This window comes from Festucalex cinctus, chromosome 7 (genome assembly GCF_051991245.1).
Source record: "Festucalex cinctus isolate MCC-2025b chromosome 7, RoL_Fcin_1.0, whole genome shotgun sequence".
NCBI lineage: Eukaryota > Metazoa > Chordata > Actinopteri > Syngnathiformes > Syngnathidae > Festucalex > Festucalex cinctus.
This window is the reverse complement of record NC_135417.1, coordinates 29262503-29284885: the sequence shown is the minus strand read 5'-3', so window position 1 is coordinate 29284885 and position 22383 is coordinate 29262503. Positions and strand designations below refer to the sequence as shown.

At 39.5% G+C, this 22383-nt stretch overlaps 1 protein-coding gene and 1 long non-coding RNA gene across 2 annotated transcripts in view; both read right to left on the bottom strand.

Moving 5' to 3' along the window:
• Nucleotides 1-22383, bottom strand: part of cmc1 (C-x(9)-C motif containing 1) — a 63127-nt gene that overhangs the window by 31773 nt on the left and 8971 nt on the right. The gene's annotated exons all lie outside the window — the stretch shown is intronic.
• Nucleotides 106-1596, bottom strand: LOC144022156 (uncharacterized). Its single transcript, XR_013284279.1, has 3 exons — nucleotides 1544-1596; nucleotides 1382-1465; nucleotides 106-649 (listed from the first exon to the last, which is right to left on the bottom strand). It is a non-coding gene; the product is annotated as an uncharacterized LOC144022156 (long non-coding RNA).

Genomic DNA, 22383 nt, shown 5'->3' with positions numbered 1-22383 from the left:
GCTCGTTTGATATTCAAAACCAGCATCTGTTTATTTGAAAACATTGCATGGCACAGAGATGGTGTGTGATCAAATAAAAAGCTTTTTGATGACTCTTAATGTGGTGTCGCTGTGCAACACATATGTATTCATGACATAGTGAAGTATTGTGACAGTTTTGTAGGGTCCAGCAAACAGTAAATGTGTGACAGTTATTCAAGAAAAAATGTAGCTTTGAAGCAGGCTAACCAATGACATCATCTAAAGGGGAAAAAAGCACATGAGCAAGCATAGGTATAAGTAGAGGAGAAAAAGAGATGAAAGAAGTGCGAGAGATGGAACAGGAGAGGAATGCAGCTGTTTATGTATAGCTGTTGTAACAGGACAGATTAAATAACACTTTAACCTGGGGTTAACAGCGCCCTAGGACAGATAAACTCTTTAGTGTAAAAGTTTTCTGGGACAGATGAATCCCTTGGGGTCAAAGAGTTTGGGTTAGCACATAGTCTGTCTTAGGACAATGTAACCTCCATGGATGAATTAGTCCTAGGACGCTTTGACCTGCGGGCTAAAACTTCAGGGGGGTTAACCTGTCCTGTTATATTGTGATCATCGTCTTCGTGCATGTCCTCAGTGGCTTCTTCTGTCTGTGTGGCAGCATTTGATACATCTGTAGAACAAAAAAGAATGAAGAATCATGTTAGATCTGTGAAGTATGGTTGTCTTAGGTGTAGTTTACAGAACAGTCGTGTGCATATTTTTAGCATGGTAGTGTCTTAATACAAATGCATATTATGTAATGCACTGTATATGGATATTACAGACGTAATATTTGACGGTGATCTTATATTCATAGTTTTTGCCCGTTAATAAATAATATAGCTAGTAAGTAATAAGACACGCAAAAATGGTATAGTTGAATCCTCTGGGTCAAAAAGCAATGTTTTAGGATTGTGTGATGAAATGATGAATAAAAGTAAGGATACGACAGGTACATAAATGGTTATATATACACACGGACATATATATTTATACAGTATAACAGTGCCGCATGTATTGGTTTTAAGGAAAGAGTTGAAAAGCAGTGTTCAGAAAAAAGCATAAGACGCACAAAGTACCATTTCACTACATGTAATAAGTTGTCAAGTAGACATGTGAATTAAGTGGTTAAGATAGTGGCTACTGTGCAAGTAAGCTTCAATTGTCTCTAAAAGGTTAGCATATGTGTTCTACATGATATCAATGGCTAGACGTGCTCGTGGAGAAACATTACAAACAGAAAAACACACTAAAGGTGCCTTTAACAAACCTGTTAATAAATGAGAACTTAATACATATATGTATGGCATACTGTATATGATTGAGAAAGTTGTCCTGTTTAGTTTATGTATTGTATACTTACGGAAAAAAGTTGGCAATCTTTGCGTATGGAGATGATTAGAGGGTCTTTATCAAAAGAGAATTTGCTTGTTGATTTGTTCATGTTCTGTAGAAAAGCAAAGGAGTAGAAATAAATACAGTATCATACTTCATAAACATACAAGAAATTTGTAGCTGTATTAACCATTGTTGGTATTTGAAGTGATAATTTAGGAATAGAAGTGTAGTGATTGCAGAATTTATAGAGTGCTTACCTTGTATGACTTTGTAGATGGAAATGTCTTTTGTTGAAAGAGCTCTTTGTTGTCTACTATATATGCAAGGACAAGCATAAGTAGGTGTGGTTATGAAGTACTTGACCATTGAAATAAAGCAGTGGTATCAAATGTATGGACCGTGGTTTGGCTCAGGCCTGCAAAGGGGTTTAATGTGGCACAAGAGATAATCTTGTAAGGTACAAAAAATAATAATAATATAATAGGTATGCCTCTGAGTTTTCACAAATCTAGGTCAAGTCAAGTCATCTTTAGTTATTTTGCGCTTGAATCATCCAATCGGAAATGTTCCATAAAAAATGTATAGAGGGTGCGATTTATTGCAAATTGCACAAGAAATCTCTAAAAATTCATGTTAATGACAAGTCTGATGTGTGTGCAAAGTTTCACGAGTTTTCACACATGTAGAGATAAAAAAAAACAAAGCAGCACTTTACTTGGCAACCAATGCATCGCTATAGCAGCAGCGTGCGACAAAATAAAAAACTTTCGATAAATTTGCATCTTAAACATCTTAAGATGAAACACACCAAGTTTGAACACGGTCGGATGAATTTTGTAGGAGGAGTTAAAATATGACCCCTAAAAAAGGCCACAAAAAAAGTCTACAAATCCCATCATAAATCAAAATGGCGGACTTCCTGTTTGGTTTAGCACATGGTTCCAAGAGACTTTTTTGTACATCGTGGGCTCTTATGTATGCCTCTAAATTATCATAGCGCTAGGTGAAACGTACAACCGGGAATGCTTCGTTAAAGAGGAGTTTTTTAGCTCAAAATGTGATGCCCGGCCCCTACGGGACTTCCTGTTGGGTTTAGCACATGGCACCAAGAGACTTTTTTGTACATCGTGGGCTGTTACATTTGTCTCCAAATTTTCGTAGCTCTAGCTGCTTCGTACAACTGGGAATGCTTCATTAAGAAGTAATTTTTTCCTTTGCAAACTGTGCATGCCACGGCAACAGCGTGCGACAAAATAAAAAGCTTTCAATAACTTTTCATCTTCAACATCTTAAGATGAATCACACCAAGTTTGGAGATGATCGGATAAACTCTGTAGGAGGAGTTCGTTAAAATAAGACCCCTATGAAATGGCCCAAAAAATGGCAACACGTTCCAAAGTAAATCAAAATGGCGGACTTCCTGTTCGGTTTAGCATATGGTTCAAAAAGAGTTTTTTGTACCTTGAGGGCTGTTACATATGTCTTCAAATATTGGTAACTCTAGGTGAAATGTACAGCCGGGAATGCTTCATTAAGTTAGAATTTTGAAACACAAAATTTGATGCCTCGCCTCTGGCGGACTTCCTGTTAGGTTTAGCATATGGCACCAACAGGCTTTTTTGTAGATCATAGTCTGTTACATATGTGTACCAATTTTCGTAGCTCTAGATTAAACGTACCACCGGCAATGCTTCGTTAAGTAAGAATTTTGAAACTGTAAATTTGATGCCCCGCCACCGTCATATAGTATGTCAAAAACTTTAGATTTTTTACCATGATGTTGTCCCAGGTGTTGAGATGGTACAGCCCAAGTTTGAAGTCAATCGGGTTAACCGTGTAGGAGAAGCGGGCAAAAGTATGACCCCTGTAAATGTGCAAAAATGGGCCAAAATTGGACATTCAAATACTCATACCTCACTTCCTGTCTATTTTAGGGTACACATATCAAAGAGGTTTTTGTTCATCTGGATGTGCTACAGGTGCCACACAATTTTCGTAGCCATAGGACAATCGTAGCGGGACTGGGATCCGTTAAACCTATGTAGGTGGCGCTACAGAGCCATTTTTCTGTTATCATGTATGGCGACTTTAAAATATCAAATTTTTCGCCAGACCCGATCTGCGTGTAAAGTTTGGTGAGTTTTCGTTCATGTTTAGTGCCTCAAAAATGTGGTTGTTTGCGGAAAAGAATAATAACAAAGAAGAAGAAGAAGAATAATAATAAGAATTCCTTCAGGAACAATAGGGACCTCGCAGCGGTCGCTGCTCGGGCCCTAATAATAATAAGAAGAATTCCTACAAAAACAATAGGGCCTCGCAGCGGCACCGCCGCCGCCGCTGCTCGGGCCCTAACTAGAGCTGCGAGCAGCTATAAAGGGCCCTCGCAACCCGGGCCACGTTGGGGTACTTGCACGTCGGGGTACTGGCACGTTGGGGTACTGTAAAATAGGACAAGGACCATCTAAAATGTTTTTGACAAGCCTTGTGTGTGCAAAGTTTAATCAAAACGCAAAATATGGTGCGCAATTCCCAAAATAAATTCAAAATGGCGGACTTCCTTTTAGGTTTAGCATACGGCTACAGAATACTTTTTGTAGGTCTTAAGCTAATAGGTATGCCTCCCAGTTTTCACAAATCTAGGTCAAGTCATCTTTAGTTGTGTATCGCTTGAATCATACAATTGGAAATGCTCCATAAAAATGCATAGAGGGCGCTATTGAGCACAACGTTGGGTTACTTGCACGTCAGGGTACTGGCACGTTGGGGTACTGTTACATGGAACAAGGACCATTTAAAATGTTAGTTTTTTCCATGCCTTGTCTGTGCAAAGTTTAATGAAAAAGGCCAAAAATGATGTATAGTTCCCAAAATAAAATCAAAATAGCGGACTTCCTCTTTGGTTTGGCAAATGGCTACATAATACTTTTTTGTAGGTCTAGCATAATCATACAATCGGAAATGCTTCATAAAAATGCCTAGAGGGCGCTATTTATTGCAAATTGCACAATAAATCTCTGAAAATTCATGTTCATGACAAGTCTGATGTGTTTGCAAAGTTTCATGAGTTTTCATGTGTATAAAAAAAAAAAAAAAGCAGCACTTGACAACTGTTACATGGAACAAGGACCATTTAAAATGTTAGTTTTTTCCATGCCTTTTCTGTGCAAAGTTTAATGAAAAAGGCCAAAAATGATGTATATTTCCCAAAATAAAATCAAAATAGCGGACTTCCTCTTTGGTTTGGCAAATGGCTACATAATACTTTTTTGTAGGTCTAGCATAATCATACAATCGGAAATGCTTCATAAAAATGTCTAGAGGGCGCTATTTATTGCAAATTGCACAATAAATCTCTGAAAATTCATGTTCATGACAAGTCTGATGTGTTTGCAAAGTTTCATGAGTTTTCATGTGTATAAAAAAAAAAAAAGCAGCACTTGACAAACAATGCATTGCTATGGCAACAGCGTGTTACAAAATAAAAAACTTTCGATTACTTTGCATCTTAAACATCTTAAGATGAAACACACCAAGTTTGAAGACAGTCGGATAAATTTTGTAGGAGGGGTTCGTTAAAATATGACCCCTGAAAAAGGCCACAAAAAATGGCAACAAATCCCATCATAAATCAAAATGGCAGACTTCCTGTTTTGTTTAGCACATGGTTCCAAGAGACTTTTTTTGTACATCACGGGCTCTTATGTATGCCTGCAAATTATCATAGCGCTAGGTGAAACGTACAACCGGGAATGCTTCGTTAAAGAGGAGTTTTTTAGCTCAAAATGTGATGCCCGGCCCCTGGGGGACTTCCTGTTGGGTTTAGCACATGGCACCAAGAGACTTTTTTGTACATCCTGGGCTGTTACATATGTCTACAATTTTTCGTCGCTCTAGCTGCTTCGTACAACTGGGAATGCTTCATTAAGAAGGATTTTTTTTCCTTTGCAAAAAGTGCATGCCACGACAACAGCGTGTGACGAAATAAAAAACTTTCAATAACTTTTCATTTTCAACATCTTAAGATGAATCACACCAAGTTTGAAGATGATCGGATAAACTCTGTAGGAGGAGTTTGTTAAAATATGACCCCTATGAAATGGCCAAAAAAAATGGCAACACATTCCAAAGTAAATCAAAATAGCGGACGTCATGTTAGGTTTAGCATATGGTTCAAAAAGAGTTTTTTGTACCTCGAGGGCTGTTATACACCTCTACAAATGTTGGTAACTCTATGTGAAACGTACAGCCGGGTATGCTTTGTTAAAGAGGAGTTTTTTAGCTCAAAATGTGATGCCCGGCCCCTGGGGGACTTCCTGTTGGGTTTAGCACAGGGCACCAAGAGACTTTTTTGTACATCTTGGGCTGTTGCATATGTCTACAAATTTTCATAGCTCTAGCTGCTTCGTACAAATGGGAATGCTTCTTGAAGGATATATTTTTTTCCTTTAAAAACAGTGCATGCCATGACAACAGCGTGCGACGAAATACAAAGCTTTCAATAACTTTTCATCTTCAACATCTTAAGATGAATCACACCAAGTTTGAAGATGATCGGATAAACACTGTAGGAGGAGTTCGTTAAAATAAGACCCTAATGAAATGGCCAAAAAAATGGCAACACGTTCCAAAATAAATCAAAATGGTGGACTTCCTGTTAGGTTTAGCATATGGTTCAAAAAGAGTTTTTTGTAGGTCATAGCCTGTTACATATGTGTACCAATTTTTGTAGCTCTAGATTAAACGTACAACCGGCAATGCTTCGTGAAGTAAGAATTTTTAAACTCTAAATTTGATGCGCCGCCGCCGTCATATAGTATATCAAAAACTTTTCATTTTTCACAATGATGTTGTCCCAGGTGTTGAGATGGTACATCCCAAGTTTGAAGTCAATCGGGTTAACCGTGTAGGAGAAGCGGGCAAAAGTATGACCCCTGTAAATGTGCAAAAATTGGCAAAAATTGGACATTTAAATACTCATACCTCACTTTCTGTCTATTTTAGGGTACACACTTCAAAGAGGTTTTTGTTCATTGGGATGTGCTACAGGTGCCACACAATTTTCATAGCCGTCGGACAATCGTAGCGGGACAGGGATCCGTTTAACCTATGTAGGGGGCGCTAAGGAACCATTTTTCTGTTATCATGTATGGCGACTTTAAAATATCAAATTTTTCGCCAGGCCTGATGTGCGTGTAAAGTTTGGTGAGTTTTTGGTCACGTTTAGTGTCTCAAAAATGCGATTGTTTGCGGAGAAGAATAATAATAAGAATAATAATAAGAAGAATTCCTACAAAAACAATAGGGCCTCGCAGTGGCACCGCCGCCGCCGCTGCTCGGGCCCTAATAACTAGAGCTGCGAGCAGCTATAAAGGGCCCTCGCAGCCCGGGCCACGTTGGGGTACTTGCACGTTGGGGTACTGGCACATTGGAAACAGAATTTTTTGGAAAATGGCATGATAAACCATTACGTGGATTTTTTTTTTTTTCCAGGTGTGATGATTGTGTCAAGCTCAATGGGTTTTGGTGATTGTTAAGATGTGCAAAAATCAGCGTCTTTTTTTATTTTTAGGCAATGAGTTGCCCTGATTGGTATTTTTTGTCAAGGTACATATACACATCATCGCTCGTACTCATTGCACAATATTGCTTTTATTGTCCATAGAGGCGATCAAAAAAAATAAAATAAAAATTAAACTAAATAAAAAAGCACATATGTTTGGATCGGTCTGATGCCAGTGAACATATTGAGTGGTGGAAAGTAAAAGAATATTCATAAATGACTTAGTTATCACACTTACAATAAGTTTACAATTTTTGTAAAAATACCGTAAGTGACGCTTTTTTTTTTTTGCCTCAAGGACTAGGTGGCGCTGTATTTATAACTGAATGTTGTCATAGAGATAGCTTCAGGTCTTGACTATAAACATACATGTCAAGTTTGGGATTTTTTGGAGCATGTACTGGGGAGTTATTAAGCTTATCCTTTTTCATTGCAAAATACAAATTTTGATGCCCCGCCCTCATCATATAGTATTTCGAAAAGTCAAGATTTTTCCCCCTGTCGTTGGCTCAGGTCTTGACATGGTCCAGGTCAAGTCTGAAGTCAGTCGGATGAAACGTGTAGGAGAAGGGGGCAAAAGTATGCCCCCTGTAAATGTGCAAAAATCGTCAAAAATGGGACATTCAAAAATTCGTAGCTCGCTTCCTGTTCATTTTAGCATATGGGTCCAAGAGACTTTTTTGTAGGTCTTGGGCTTCCTAATACACCTAAAAAAAATTTGTAGCTCTTGCTTAAACGTACAACTGGGGCTGTTTCGTTAAAGATTTCTAGGGGGCGCTATTGAGTCATTTTTGTAAAAATAGCACAATCGACGATAAAAAATTGCTCATTTTGCCAGGCCAGATGTGTGTGCCAAGTTTCATGTGTTTCTGGGCCAGTTTAGGCCCTCAAAATTGGGCGAAACACAAATTTTGATTCCCCGCCTTCATCATATAGTATTTCGAAAAGTCAAGATTTTTCCCCCTGTCGTTGGCTCAGGTCTTGACATGGTCCAGGTCAAGTCTTAACTCAGTCAGATGAAACGTGTAGGAGAAGTGGGCAAAAGTCTGCCCCCTGTGAATGTGCAAAAATCGTCAAAAATGGGACATTCAAAAATTCGTAGCTCACTTCCTGTTCATTTTAGCATATGGGTCCAAGAGACTTTTTTGTAGGTCTTGGGCTCCCTCATACACCTAAAAATTTTCGTAGATCTTGCTTAAACGTACAACCGGGGCTGCTTCATTAAAAATTCCTAGGGGGCGCTATTGAGTCATTTTTGTAAAAATAGCACAATCAACAATGAAATATTGTTCATTTTACCAGGCCAGATGTGTGTGCCAAGTTTCATGAGTTTCTGCGCATGTTTAGACCCTCAAAACTGGCGTTGTTTTCTTGGCGAACAGTGCTTAGCCACGCCCACAGCGATTCGCGAAAATTCACAAACTTCGTGTTGTGACATCATGAAAGCCGAATCCCTCATCTGAGCAAATATGAGGTAGGTCCAGTTAACGTGTTTGGAGAAAAACGTTGAAGAAAATTCGTAAGAAAAAAAATTGCCACTAGGTGGCGCTATCAGTTAGATGAAATATAAGTCAGTAGATGTCTTTAGGGCTGGACTCTCATCAAATGTGTGAAATTTTGAGAAGATAGGATCATCTCGGTCAAGTTAATGCAGCTTTTATTTTCACGAAAAATCTTCAGACTTTGCGTCACCGTAGCGGCCACGCCCTTTGGCGAAAAGTTACAATATTCGGTGTGGGGCATGATCAACATCTTAAGGCTTTTCTGACCAATTTTCAAATGGATCCCTTCAACAAGCTCAGCACAGTAGCTAAAAACGTAAAGTATGACATTTATTGTAACCACTAGGTGGCGCTATATGTATAACTGAATTTTATCATATAGATGTTTTCAGGCCGTGACTATTACGTTGCCTGAGAAGTTTGAGATTTTTTGGAGCTTGAACATGGGAGTTATTAAGCATTTGCTCTTTCTGGACAAATGAAATTTTAAAGGCAATATTTGATGCCCCGCCCCCGTCATATAGTATTTCAAAAAGGCAAGATGTTTTGCCCAGTTGTTCTCTCAGGTCTTGAGATGATAAATGCCAAGTTTGAAGTCAATTGGATGAAAAATGTTTGCAAAGGGGGAAAAAGCATGACCACAGTGAATGTGCCAAAATAGGCCAAAATTGGACATTAAAAAATTCATAGCTCACTTCCTGTACATTTTAGCTACATGGTCCCAATAGACTTTTTTGTGCGTCTCGGGGTGCTACACGTGCCTGCCAATTTTTGTTGCTCTAGCTCAAACATGCCGGGCTTGGTTTTTATTTTTCTACGCTAGGGGGCGCTATCGAGTCGCATTGTTATGACGACTTAATAATATCAAATTTTTCGCCGGGCCTGAGGAGTGTGCAAAGTTCGGTGAGTTTTCGTGAATGTTTAGGTACCCAAAATCGCGATCGTTTGCGGAGAATAAAGAATAATAATAATAATAATAATAATAATAATAATAATAATAATTTTTACAAAAACAATAGGGACCTCGCAGCGGTCGCTGCTCGGGCCCTAATAATAATAATTTTTACAAAAACAATAGGGACCTCGCAGCGGTCGCTGCTCGGGCCCTAATAATAATTTTTACAAAAACAATAGGGACCTCGCAGCGGTCGCTGCTCGGGCCCTAATAATAAGAAGAATTCCTACAAAAACAATAGGGCCTCGCAGCGGCACCGCCGCCGCCGCTGCTCGGGCCCTAATAACGAGCAGCTATAAAGGGCCCTCGCAACCCGGGCCACGTTGGGGTACTTGCACGTCGGGGTACTGGCACGTTGGGGTACTGTCAAATAGGACAAGGACCATCTAAAATGTTTTTGACAAGCCTTGTGTGTGCAAAGTTGAATCAAAACGCAAAATATGGTGCGCAATTCCCAAAATAAATTCAAAATGGCGGACTTCCTTTTAGGTTTAGCATACGGCTACAGAATACTTTTTGTAGGTCTTAAGCTAATAGGTATGCCTCCCAGTTTTCACAAATCTAGGTCAAGTCATCTTTAGTTGTGTATCGCTTGAATCATACAATTGGAAATGCTCCATAAAAATGCATAGAGGGCGCTATTGAGCACAACGTTGGGTTACTTGCACGTCGGGGTACTGGCACGTTGGGGTACTGTTACATGGAACAAGGACCATTTAAAATGTTAGTTTTTTCCATGCCTTGTCTGTGCCAAGTTTCATGAAAAAGGCCAAAAATGATGTATAATTCCCAAAATAAAATCAAAATAGCGGTCTTCCTCTTTGGTTTGGCAAATGGCTACATAATACTTTTTTGTAGGTCTAGCATAATCATACAATCAGAAATGCTTCGTAAAAATGTCTAGAGGGCGCTATTTATTGCAAATTGCACAATAAATCTCTGAAAATTCATGTTCATGACACGTCTGATGTGTTTGCAAAGTTTCATGAGTTTTCATGTGTATAAAAAAAAAAAAGCAGCACTTGACAAACAATGCATTGCTATGGCAACAGCGTGTTACAAAATAAAAAACTTTCGATTACTTTGCATCTTAAACATCTTAAGATGAAACACACCAAGTTTGAAGACAGTCGGATAAATTTTGTAGGAGGGGTTCGTTAAAATATGACCCCTGAAAAAGGCCACAAAAAATGGCAACAAATCCCATCATAAATCAAAATGGCAGACTTCCTGTTTGGTTTAGCACATGGTTCCAAGAGACTTTTTTTTGTACATCATGGGCTCTTATGTATGCCTGCAAATTATCATAGCGCTAGGTGAAACGTACAACCGGGAATGCTTCGTTAAAGAGGAGTTTTTTAGCTCAAAATGTGATGCCCGGCCCCTGGGGGACTTCCTGTTGGGTCTAGCACATGGCACCAAGAGACTTTTTTGTACATCCTGGGCTGTTACATATGTCTACAATTTTTCGTCGCTCTAGCTGCTTCGTACAACTGGGAATGCTTCATTAAGAAGGATTTTTTTCCTTTGCAAAAAGTGCATGCCACGACAACAGCGTGTGATGAAATAAAAAACTTTCAATAACTTTTCATTTTCAACATCTTAAGATGAATCACACCAAGTTTGAAGATGATCGGATAAACTCTGTAGGAGGAGTTTGTTAAAATATGACCCCTATGAAATGGCCAAAAAGAATGGCAACACATTCCAAAGTAAATCAAAATGGCGGACGCCCTGTTAGGTTTAGCATATGGTTCAAAAAGAGTTTTTTGTACCTCGAGGGCTGTTATATACCTCTACAAATGTTGGTAACTCTAGGTGAAACGTACAGCCGGGTATGCTTTGTTAAAGAGGAGTTTTTTAGCTCAAAATGTGATGCCCGGCCCCTGGGGGACTTCCTGTTGGGTTTAGCACAGGGCACCAAGAGACTTTTTTGTACATCTTGGGCTGTTACATATGTCTACAAATTTTCGTAGCTCTAGCTGCTTCGTACAAATGGGAATGCTTCTTTAAGGATATTTTTTTTCCTTTAAAAACAGTGCATGCCATGACAACAGCGTGCGACGAAATACAAAGCTTTCAATAACTTTTCATCTTCAACATCTTAAGATGAATCACACCAAGTTTGAAGATGATCGGATAAACACTGTAGGAGGAGTTCGTTAAAATAAGACCCCAATGAAATGGCCAAAAAAATGGCAACACGTTCCAAAATAAATCAAAATGGTGGACTTCCTGTTAGGTTTAGCATATGGTTCAAAAAGAGTTTTTTGTAGGTCATAGCCTGTTACATATGTGTACCAATTTTCGTAGCTCTAGATTAAACGTACAACCGGCAATGCTTCGTGAAGTAAGAATTTTTCAACTCTAAATTTGATGCGCCGCCGCCGTCATATAGTATATCAAAAACTTTTCATTTTTCACAATGATGTTGTCCCAGGTGTTGAGATGGTACATCCCAAGTTTGAAGTCAATCGGGTTAACCGTGTAGGAGAAGCGGGCAAAAGTATGACCCCTGTAAATGTGCAAAAATTGGCAAAAATTGGACATTTAAATACTCATACCTCACTTTCTGTCTATTTTAGGGTACACACTTCAAAGAGGTTTTTGTTCATTGGGATGTGCTACAGGTGCCACACAATTTTCATAGCCATCGGACAATCGTAGCGGGACAGGGATCCGTTTAACCTATGTAGGGGGCGCTAAGGAGCCATTTTTCTGTTATCATGTATGGCGACTTTAAAATATCAAATTTTTCGCCAGGCCTGATGTGCGTGTAAAGTTTGGTGAGTTTTCGGTCACGTTTAGTGTCTCAAAAATGCGATTGTTTGCGGAGAAGAATAATAAGAATAAGAATAATAATAACTAGAGCTGCGAGCAGCTATAAAGGGCCCTCGCAACCTGGGCCACGTTGGGGTACTTGCACGTCGGGGTACTGGCACGTTGGGGTACTGTCAAATCGGACAAGGACCATCTAAAATGTTTTTGACAAGCTTTGTGAGTGCAAAAGGCCAAAGATGGTGTGCAATTCCCAAAATAAATTCAAAATGGCGGACTTCCTTTTAGGTTTAGCATACGGCTACAGAATACTTTTTGTAGGTCTTAAGCTAATAGGTATGCCTCCCAGTTTTCACAAATCTAGGTCAAGTCATCTTTAGTTGTGTATCGCTTGAATCATACAATTGGAAATGCTCCATAAAAATGCATGGAGGGCGCTATTGAGCACAACGTTGGGTTACTTGCACGTCAAGGTACTGGCACGTTGGGGTACTGTTACATGGAACAAGGACCATTTAAAATGTTAGTTTTTTCCATGCCTTGTCTGTGCAAAGTTTAATGAAAGAGGCCAAAAATGATGTATAATTCCCAAAATAAAATCAAAATAGCGGACTTCCTCTTTGGTTTGGCAAATGGCTACATCATACTTTTTTGTAGGTATTAGGCTGATAGGGGTCTGTCCTAATTTTCACAAATCTAGCAGAATCATACAATCGGAAATACTTCATAAAAATGTCTAGAGGGCGCTATTTATTGCAAATTGCACAATAAATCTCTAAAAATTCATGTTCATGACAAGTCTGATGTGTTTGCAAAGTTTCATGAGTTTTCACACATGTATAGATAAAAAAACAAAGCAGCACTTTACTTGGCAAACAATGCATCGCTATAGCAGCAGCGTGCGACAAAATAAAAAACTTTCGATAACTTTGCATCTTAAACATCTTAAGATGAAACACACCAAGTTTGAAGACGGTCGGATGAACTTTGTACGAGGAGTTCGTTAAAATATGACCCCTGAAAAAGGCCACAAAAAATGGCAACAAATCCCATCGTAAATCAAAATGGCAGACTTCCTGTTTGGTTTAGCACATGGTTCCAAGAGACTTTTTTGTACATCGTGGGCTCTTATGTATGCCTGCAAATTATCATCGCGCTAGGTGAAACGTACAACCGGGAATGCTTCGTTAAAGAGGAGTTTTCTAGCTCAAAATGTGATGCCCGGCCCCTGGGGGACTTCCTGTTGGGTTTAGCACATGGCACCAAGAGACTTTTTTGTACATTGTGGGCTGTTACAAATGTCTACAAATTTTTGTAGCTCTAGCTACTTCGTACAACTGGGAATGCTTCATTAAGAAGGATTTTTTTCCTTTGCAAAAAGTGCATGCCACGACAACAGCGTGCGAAGAAATAAAGAGCTTTCAATAAGTTTTCATCCTCAACATCTTAAGATGAGTCACACCAAGTTTGAAGATGATCGGATAAACTCTGTAGGAGGAGTTCGTTAAAATATGACCCCTATGAAATGGCCCAAAAAATGGCAACACATTCCAAAGTAAATCAAAATGGCGGACGTCCTGTTAGGTTTAGCATATGGTTCAAAAAGAGTTTTTTGTACCTCGAGGGCTGTTATATACCTCTACAAATTTTGGTAACTCTAGGTGAAACGTACAGCCGGGTATGCTTTGTTAAAGAGGAGTTTTTTAGCTCAAAATGTGATGCCCGGCCCCTGGGGGACTTCCTGTTGGGTTTAGCACAGGGCACCAAGAGACTTTTTTGTACATCTTGGGCTGTTACGTATGTCTACAAATTTTCGTAGCTCTCGCTGCTTCGTACAAGTTGGAATGCTTCTTTAAGGATATTTTTTTTCCTTTGCAAACAGTGCACGCCATGACAACAGCGTGCGACGAAATACAAAGCTTTCAATAACTTTTCATCTTCAACATCTTAAGATGAATCACACCAAGTTTGAAGATGATCGGATAAACACTGTAGGAGGAGTTCGTTAAAATAAGACCCCAATGAAATGGCCAAAAAAATGGCAACACGTTCCAAAATAAATCAAAATGGCGGACTTCCTGTGAGGTTTAGCATATGGTTCAAAAAGAGTTTTTTGTAGGTCATAGTCTGTTACATATGTGTACCAATTTTCGTAGCTCTAGATTAAACGTACAACCGGCAATGCTTCGTGAAGTAAGAATTTTTAAACTCTAAATTTGATGCGTCGCCGCCGTCATATAGTATATCAAAAACTTTAGATTTTTTACAATGATGTTGTCCCAGGTGTTGAGATGGTCCATCCCAAGTTTGAAGTCAATCAGGTTAACCGTGTAGGAGAAGCGGGCAAAAGTATGACCCCTGTAAATGTGCAAAACTGGGCCAAAATTGGACATTCAGATGATCATACCTCACTTTCTGTCTATTTTAGGGTACACACATCAAAGAGGTTTTTGTTCATCTGGATGTGCTACGGGTGCCACACAATTTTCGTCGTCATAGGACAATCGTAGCGGGACAGGGATCCGTTTAACCCATGTAGGTGGCGCTATGGAGCCATTTTTCTGTTATCATGTATGGCGACTTTAAAATATCAAATTTTTCGCCAGGCCTGATGTGCGTGTAAAGTTTGGTGAGTTTTCGTTCACGTTTAGCGTCTCAAAAATGCGATTGTTTGCGGAGAATAATAATAATAATAATAACTAGAGCTGCGAGCAGCTATAAAGGGCCCTCGCAACCTGGGCCACATTGGGGTACTTGCACGTCAGGGTACTGGCACGTTGGGGAACTGTCAAATCGGACAAGGACCATCTAAAATGTTTTTGACAAGCTTTGTTAGTGTAAAAGTCCAAAGATGGTGTGCAATTCCCAAAATAAATTCAAAATGGCGGACTTCCTTTTAGGTTTAGCATACGGCTACAGAATACTTTTTGTAGGTCTTAAGCTAATAGGTATGCCTCCCAGTTTTCACAAATCTAGGTCAAGTCATCTTTAGTTGTGTATCGCTTGAATCATACAATTGGAAATGCTCCATAAAAATGCATAGAGGGCGCTATTGAGCACAACGTTGGGTTACTTGCACGTCAGGGTACTGGCACGTTGGGGCACTGTTACATGGAACAAGGACCATTTAAAATGTTAGTTTTTTCCATGCCTTGTCTGTGCAAAGTTTAATGAAAGAGGCCAAAAATGATGTATAATTCCCAAAATAAAATCAAAATAGCGGACTTCCTCTTTGGTTTGGCAAATGGCTACATAATACTTTTTTGTAGGTATTAGGCTGATAGGGGTCTGTCCTAATTGTCACAAATCTAGCAGAATCATACAATCGGAAATACTTCATAAAAATGTCTAGAGGGCGCTATTTATTGCAAATTGCACAATAAATCTCTAAAAATTCATGTTCATGACAAGTCTGATGTGTTTGCAAAGTTTCATGAGTTTTCACACATTGCACAATAAATCTCTAAAAATTCATGTTCATGACAAGTCTGATGTGTTTGCAAAGTTTCATAAGTTTTCACACATGTATAGATAAAAAAACAAAGCAGCACTTCACTTGGCAAACTGCATCGCTATAGCAGCAGCGTGCGACAAAATAAAAAACTTTTGATAACTTTGCATCTTAAACATCTTAAGATGAAACACACCAAGTTTGAAGACGGTTGGATGAACTTTGTACGAGGAGTTCGTTAAAATATGACAACTGAAAAAGGCCACAAAAAATGGCAACAAATCCCATCGTAAATCAAAATGGCAGACTTCCTGTTTGGTTTATCACATGGTTCCAAGAGACTTTTTTGTACATCGTGGGCTCTTATGTATGCCTGCAAATTATCATCGCGCTAGGTGAAACGTACAACCGGGAATGCTTCGTTAAAGAGGAGTTTTCTAGCTCAAAATGTGATGCCCGGCCCCTGGGGGACTTCCTGTTGGGTTTAGCACATGGCACCAAGAGACTTTTTTGTACACTGTGGGCTGTTACATATGTCTACAATTTTTTGTAGCTCTAGCTACTTCGTACAACTGGGAATGCTTCATTAAGAGGGATTTTTTTCCTTTGCAAAAAGTGCATGCCACGACAACAGCGTGCGACGAAATAAAGAGCTTTCAATAACTTTTCATCCTCAACATCTTAAGATGAGTCACACCAAGTTTGAAGATGATCGGATAAACTCTGTAGGAGGAGTTCGTTAAAATATGACCCCTATGAAATGGCCCAAAAAATGGCAACACATTCCAAAGTAAATAAAAATGGCGGACATCCTGTTAGGTTTAGCATATGGTTCAAAAAGAGTTTTTTGTACCTCGAGGGCTGTTATATACCTCTACAAATTTTGGTAACTCTAGGTGAAACGTACAGCCGGGTATGCTTTGTTAAAGAGGAGTTTTTTAGCTTAAAATGTGATGCCCGGCCCCTGGGGGACTTCCTGTTGGGTTTAGCACAGGGCACCAAGAGACTTTTTTGTACATCTTGGGCTGTTACATATGTCTACAAATTTTCGTAGCTCTAGCTGCTTCGTACAACTGGCAATGCTTCTTTAAGGATATTTTTTTTCCTTTGCAAACAGTGCATGCCATGACAACAGCGTGCGACGAAATACAAAGCTTTCAATAACTTTTCATCTTCAACATCTTAAGATGAATCACACCAAGTTTGAAGATGATCGGATAAACACTGTAGGAGGAGTTCGTTAAAATAAGACCCCAATGAAATGGCCAAAAAAATGGCAACACGTTCCAAAATAAATCAAAATGGCGGACTTCCTGTGAGGTTTAGCATATGGTTCAAAAAGAGTTTTTTGTAGGTCATAGCCTGTTACATATGTGTACAAATTTTCGTAGCTCTAGATTAAACGTACAACCGGCAATGCTTCATGAAGTAAGAATTTTTAAACTCTAAATTTGATGCGTCGCCGACGTCATATAGTATATCAAAAACTTTAGATTTTTTACAATGATGTTGTCCCAGGTGTTGAGATGGTCCATCCCAAGTTTGAAGTTAATCGGGTTAACCGTGTAGGAGAAGCGGGCAAAAGTATGACCCCTGTAAATGTGCAAAACTGGGCCAAAATTGGACAGTCAGATGATCATACCTCACTTTCTGTCTATTTTAGGGTACACACATCAAAGAGGTTTTTGTTCATCTGGATGTGCTACGGGTGCCACACAATTTTCGTCGCCATAGGACAATCGTAGCGGGACAGGGATCCGTTTAACCTATGTAGGTGGCGCTATGGAGCCATTTTTCTGTTATCATGTATGGCGACTTTAAAATATCAAATTTTTCGCCAGGCCTGATGTGCGTGTAAAGTTTGGTGAGTTTTCGTTCACGTTTAGCGTCTCAAAAATGCGATTGTTTGCGGAGAAGAATAATAATAAGAATAATAATAATAAGAAGAATTCCTACAAAAACAATAGGGCCTCGCAGCGGCACCGCCGCCGCCGCTGCTCGGGCCCTAATAATAATAATAATAAGAAGAAGAAGAAGAATAATTCCTACAAAAACAATAGGGCCTCGCAGCGGCACCGCCGCCGCCGCTGCTCGGGCCCTAATAAGAAGAATTCCTACAAAAACAATAGGGCCTCGCAGCGGCACCGCCGCCGCCGCTGCTCGGGCCCTAATAATAATAATAATATTAATATTAATATTAATAATAATAATAATTCCTACAAAAACAATAGGGCCTCGCAGCGGCATCGCCGCCGCCGCTGCTCGGGCCCTAATATTTCGAACGAAAAACAATAGGGACCTCGCAGCGGTCGCTGCTCGGGCCCTAATAACTAGAGCTGCGAGCAGCTATAAAGGGCCCTCGCAGCCCGGGCCACGTTGGGGTACTTGCACGTTGGGGTACTGGCAAGTTTAGGTACGGCACATTGGAAGCAGAATTTCTTTGAAAATGGCATGATAAACCTTGACATGTGGATTATTATTATTTTTTTGTAAAAATACCGTTAAGTTGGTGTATTTTTTTTTTATGCCTCAAGGGCTAGGTGGCGCTGTATATATAATGGAATGTTGTCATAGGGATACCTTCAAGCCTTGACTCAAAACATACATGTCAAGTGTGGGATTTTTTTGGAGCATGTACCGTGGAGTTATTAAGCATATCCTTCATTCACGATATTGCTTTTAATGTCCATAGAGGCTATCAAAAATAAATAAAAAAGTACATGTTTGGATAAGTCTGATGCCAGTTAACATTTTGAGTGGTGGAAAGTAAAAGAATATTCATAAATGACTTAGTTATCACACTTAGAATGAGTTTACATTTTTTGTACAAAATACCGTATGTGGGGTATTTTTTTGTTTTGCCTCAAGGGCTAGGTGGCGCAGCATATATAACTGAATGTTGTCATCGAGATACTTTCAGGACTTGACGATAAACATACCTGTCAAGTTTGGGATTTTTTGGAGCATGCACCGGGGAGTTATTAAGCATATCCTTTTTCATTGCGAAACGTGTTTACAATTTTTGTAAAAATACCGTAAGTGGGGTATTTTTTTTTTCACGCCTCAAAGGCTAGGTGGCGCTGCATATATAACTGAAAATTGTCATAGATATACCTTCAGGCCTTAACTATAAACATACATGTCAAGTTTGGGATTTTTTGGAGCATGTACCGGGGAGTTATTAAGCATATCCTTTTTCATTGCGAAACACAAAATTTGATGCCCCGCCCTCATCATATAGTATTCCGAAAAGTCAAGATTTTTCCCCTTGTCATTGGCTCAGGTCTTGACATGGTCCAGGTCAAGTCTGAAGTCAGTCGGATGAAACGTGTAGGAGCAGTGGGCAAAAGTATGCCCCCTGTAAATGTGCCAAAATCGTAAAAAATGGGACATTCAAAAATTCGTAGCTCACTTCCTGTTCATTTTAGCATATAGGTCCAAGAGACTTTTTTGTAGGTCTTGGGCTCCCTCATACACCTAAAAATCTTCGGAGATCTTGCTTAAACGTACAACCGGGGCTGCTTCGTTAAAAATTTCTAGGCGGCGCTATTGAGTCATTTTTGTGAAAATAGCACAATCAACAATAAAATATTGCTCATTTTGCCAGGCCAGATGTGTGTGCCAAGTTTCATGAGTTTCTGCGCATGTTTAGACCATCAAAACTGGCGTTGTTTTCTTGGCGAACAGTGCTTAGCCACGCCCACAACGATTCGCGAAAACTCACAAACTTCGTGTTGTGACATCATGAAGGCCGAAACCCTCATCTGAGCAAATATGACGTTGGTCCAGTTAAAGTGTTTGGAGAAAAATGTAGAAGAAAATTCTTAAGAAAAAAAATTGCCACTAGGTGGCGCTATCACTAAGATGAGATATAAGTTCGTAGCTGTCTTTAGGGCTGGACTCTCATCAAATGTGTGAAATTTTGAGAAGATAGGATCATCTCGGTCAAGTTCATGCAGCTTTTATTGTCACAAAAATCTTCAGACTTTGCGTCACCGTAGCGGCCACGCCCTTTGGCGAAAAGTTACAATATTCGGTGTGGGGCATGATCAACATCTTAAGGCTTTTCTGACCAATTTTCAACTGGATCCCTTCAACGAGCTCGGCACAGTAGCTAAAAACGTAAAGTATGACATTTATTGTTACCACTAGGTGGCGCTATATGTATAACTGAATATTATCATATAGATGTTTTCAGGCCGTGACTATTACGTTGCCTGAGAAGTTTGAGATTTTTTGGAGCTTCAACATGGGAGTTATTAAGCATTTGCTCTTTCTGGACAAATGAAATTTTAAAGGCAATATTTGATGCCCCGCCCCCGTCATATAGTATTTCGAAAAGGCAAGACTTTTTGCCCAGTGTTTCTCTCAGGTCTTGAGATGATAAATGCCAAGTTTGAAGTCAATTGGATGAAAAATGTTTGCAAAGGGGGGAAAAGCATGACCACAGTGAATGTGCCAAAATAGGCCAAAATTGGACATAAAAAAATTCATAGCTCACTTCCTGTACATTTTAGCTACATGGTCCCAATAGACTTTTTTGTGCGTCTCGGGGTGCTACACGTGCCTGCCAATTTTCGTTGCTCTAGCTTAAACGTGCCGGGCTTGGTTTTTATTTTTCTACGCTAGGGGGCGCTATAGAGTCGCGTTGTTATGCCGGCTTCATAATATAACATTTTTCGCCGGGCCTGAGGAGTGTGCAAAGTTTGGTGAGTTTTCGTGAATGTTTAGGTACCCAAAATCGTGATCGTTTGCGGAGAATAAAGAAGAAGAAGAAGAAGAAGAAGAAGAAGAAGAAGAAGAAGAAGAAGAAGAAGAACTAGAGCTGCGAGCAGCTATCAAGGGCCCTCGCAGCCCGGGCCACGTTGGGGTACTTGCACGTTGGGGTACTTGCAAGTTGGGGTACTAGCATATTGGGGTACTGGCACATTAGGATTAAAATTTCTTTGAACATGGCATGATAAACCTTTACATGTGGATTTTTTTTTTTTGTCAGGTGTGATGTGTGTGTCAAGCTCAATGGGTTTTGGTGATTGTTAAGATCTGCAAAAATCAGCGTCTTTTTTTTATTTTTTGGGAATGAGTTGACCTGATTGGTATTTTTTCCAAAAGTATATATACCCATCATCGCTCGTACTCATTGCACGATGTTGCTTTTATTGTCCATAGAGGCTATCAAAAATAAATAAAACAAAATAAAAAAGTACATTTGTTTGGAACGGTCTGATACCAGTGAACATCTTGAGTAGTGGAAAGTAAAAGAATATTCATAAATGACTTAGTTATAATACTTACAATGAGTTCACAAATTTTGTACAAAATACCGTAAGTGTTTTTTTTTTGTTTTTTTTAATGCCTCAAGGACTAGGTTGCGCTGTATTCATAACTGAATTTTGTCATAGAGATACCTTCAGGCCTTGACTATAAATATACATGTCAAGTTTGGGATTTTTTTGAAGCATGTACCGGGGAGTTATTAAGCATATCCTTCATTCACGATACTGCTTTTAACGTCCATAGAGGCTATCAAAAATAAATAAAACTAAATAAAAAATACATATGTTTGAATCGGTCTGATGCCAGTGAACATTTTGAGTGGTGGAAACTAAAAGAATATTCATAAATGACTTAGTTATCACACTTAGAATGAGTTTACATTTTTTGTACAAAATACCGTATGTGGGGTATTTTTTTTTTAGCCTCAAGGGCTAGGTGGCGCTGTATTTATAACTGAATGTTGTCATAGAGATAGCTTCAGGCCTTGATTATATGCATACATGTCAAGTTTGGGATTTTTTGGAGCATGCACCGGGGAGTTATTAAGCATATCCTTTTTCATTGCGAAACACAAAATTTGATGCCCCGCCCTCATCATATAGTATTCCGAAAAGTCAAGATTTTTCCCCCTGTTGTTGGCTCCGGTCTTGACATGGTCCAGGTCAAGTCTGAAGTCAGTCGGATGAATCGTGTAGGAGAAGTGGGCAAAAGTATGCCCCCTGTAAATGTGCAAAAATCGTCAAAAATGGGACATTCAAAAATTCGTAGCTCACTTCCTGTTCATTTTAGCATATAGGTCCAAGAGACTTTTTTTGTAGGTCTTGGGCTCCCTCATAGACCTAAAAATATTCGTCGTTCTTGCTTAAACGTCCACCGGGGCTGCTTCGTTAAAAATTTATAGGGGGCGCTATTGAGTCATTTTTGTAAAAATAGCACAATCAACAATAAAATATTGCTCATTTTACCAGGTCAGATATGTGTGCCAAGTTTCATGAGTTTCTGCGCATGTTTAGACCCTCAAAACTGGCGTTGTTTTCTTGGCGAACAGCGCTTAGCCACGCCCACAGCGATTCGCGAAAACTCACAAACTTCATGTTGTGACATCATGAAGGCCGAAACCCTCATCTGAGCAAATATGAGGTAGGTCCAGTTAACGTGTTTGGAGAAAAACGTAGAAGAAAATTCGTAAGAAAAAAAATTGCCACTAGGTGGCGCTATCAGTAAGATGAAATATAAGTTCGTAGGTGTCTTTAGGGCTGGACTCTCATCAAATGTGTGAAATTTTGAGAAGATAGGATCATCTCTCTCAAGTTAATGCAGCTTTCATTGTCACGAAAAATCTTCAGACTTTGCGGCACCGTAGCGGCCACGCCCTTTGGCCAAAAGTTACAATATTAGGTGTGGAGCATGATCAACATCTTAAGGCTTTTCTGACCATTATTCAACTTGATCCCTTCAACGAGCTCAGCACAGTAGCTAAAACCGTAAAGTATGACATTTATTG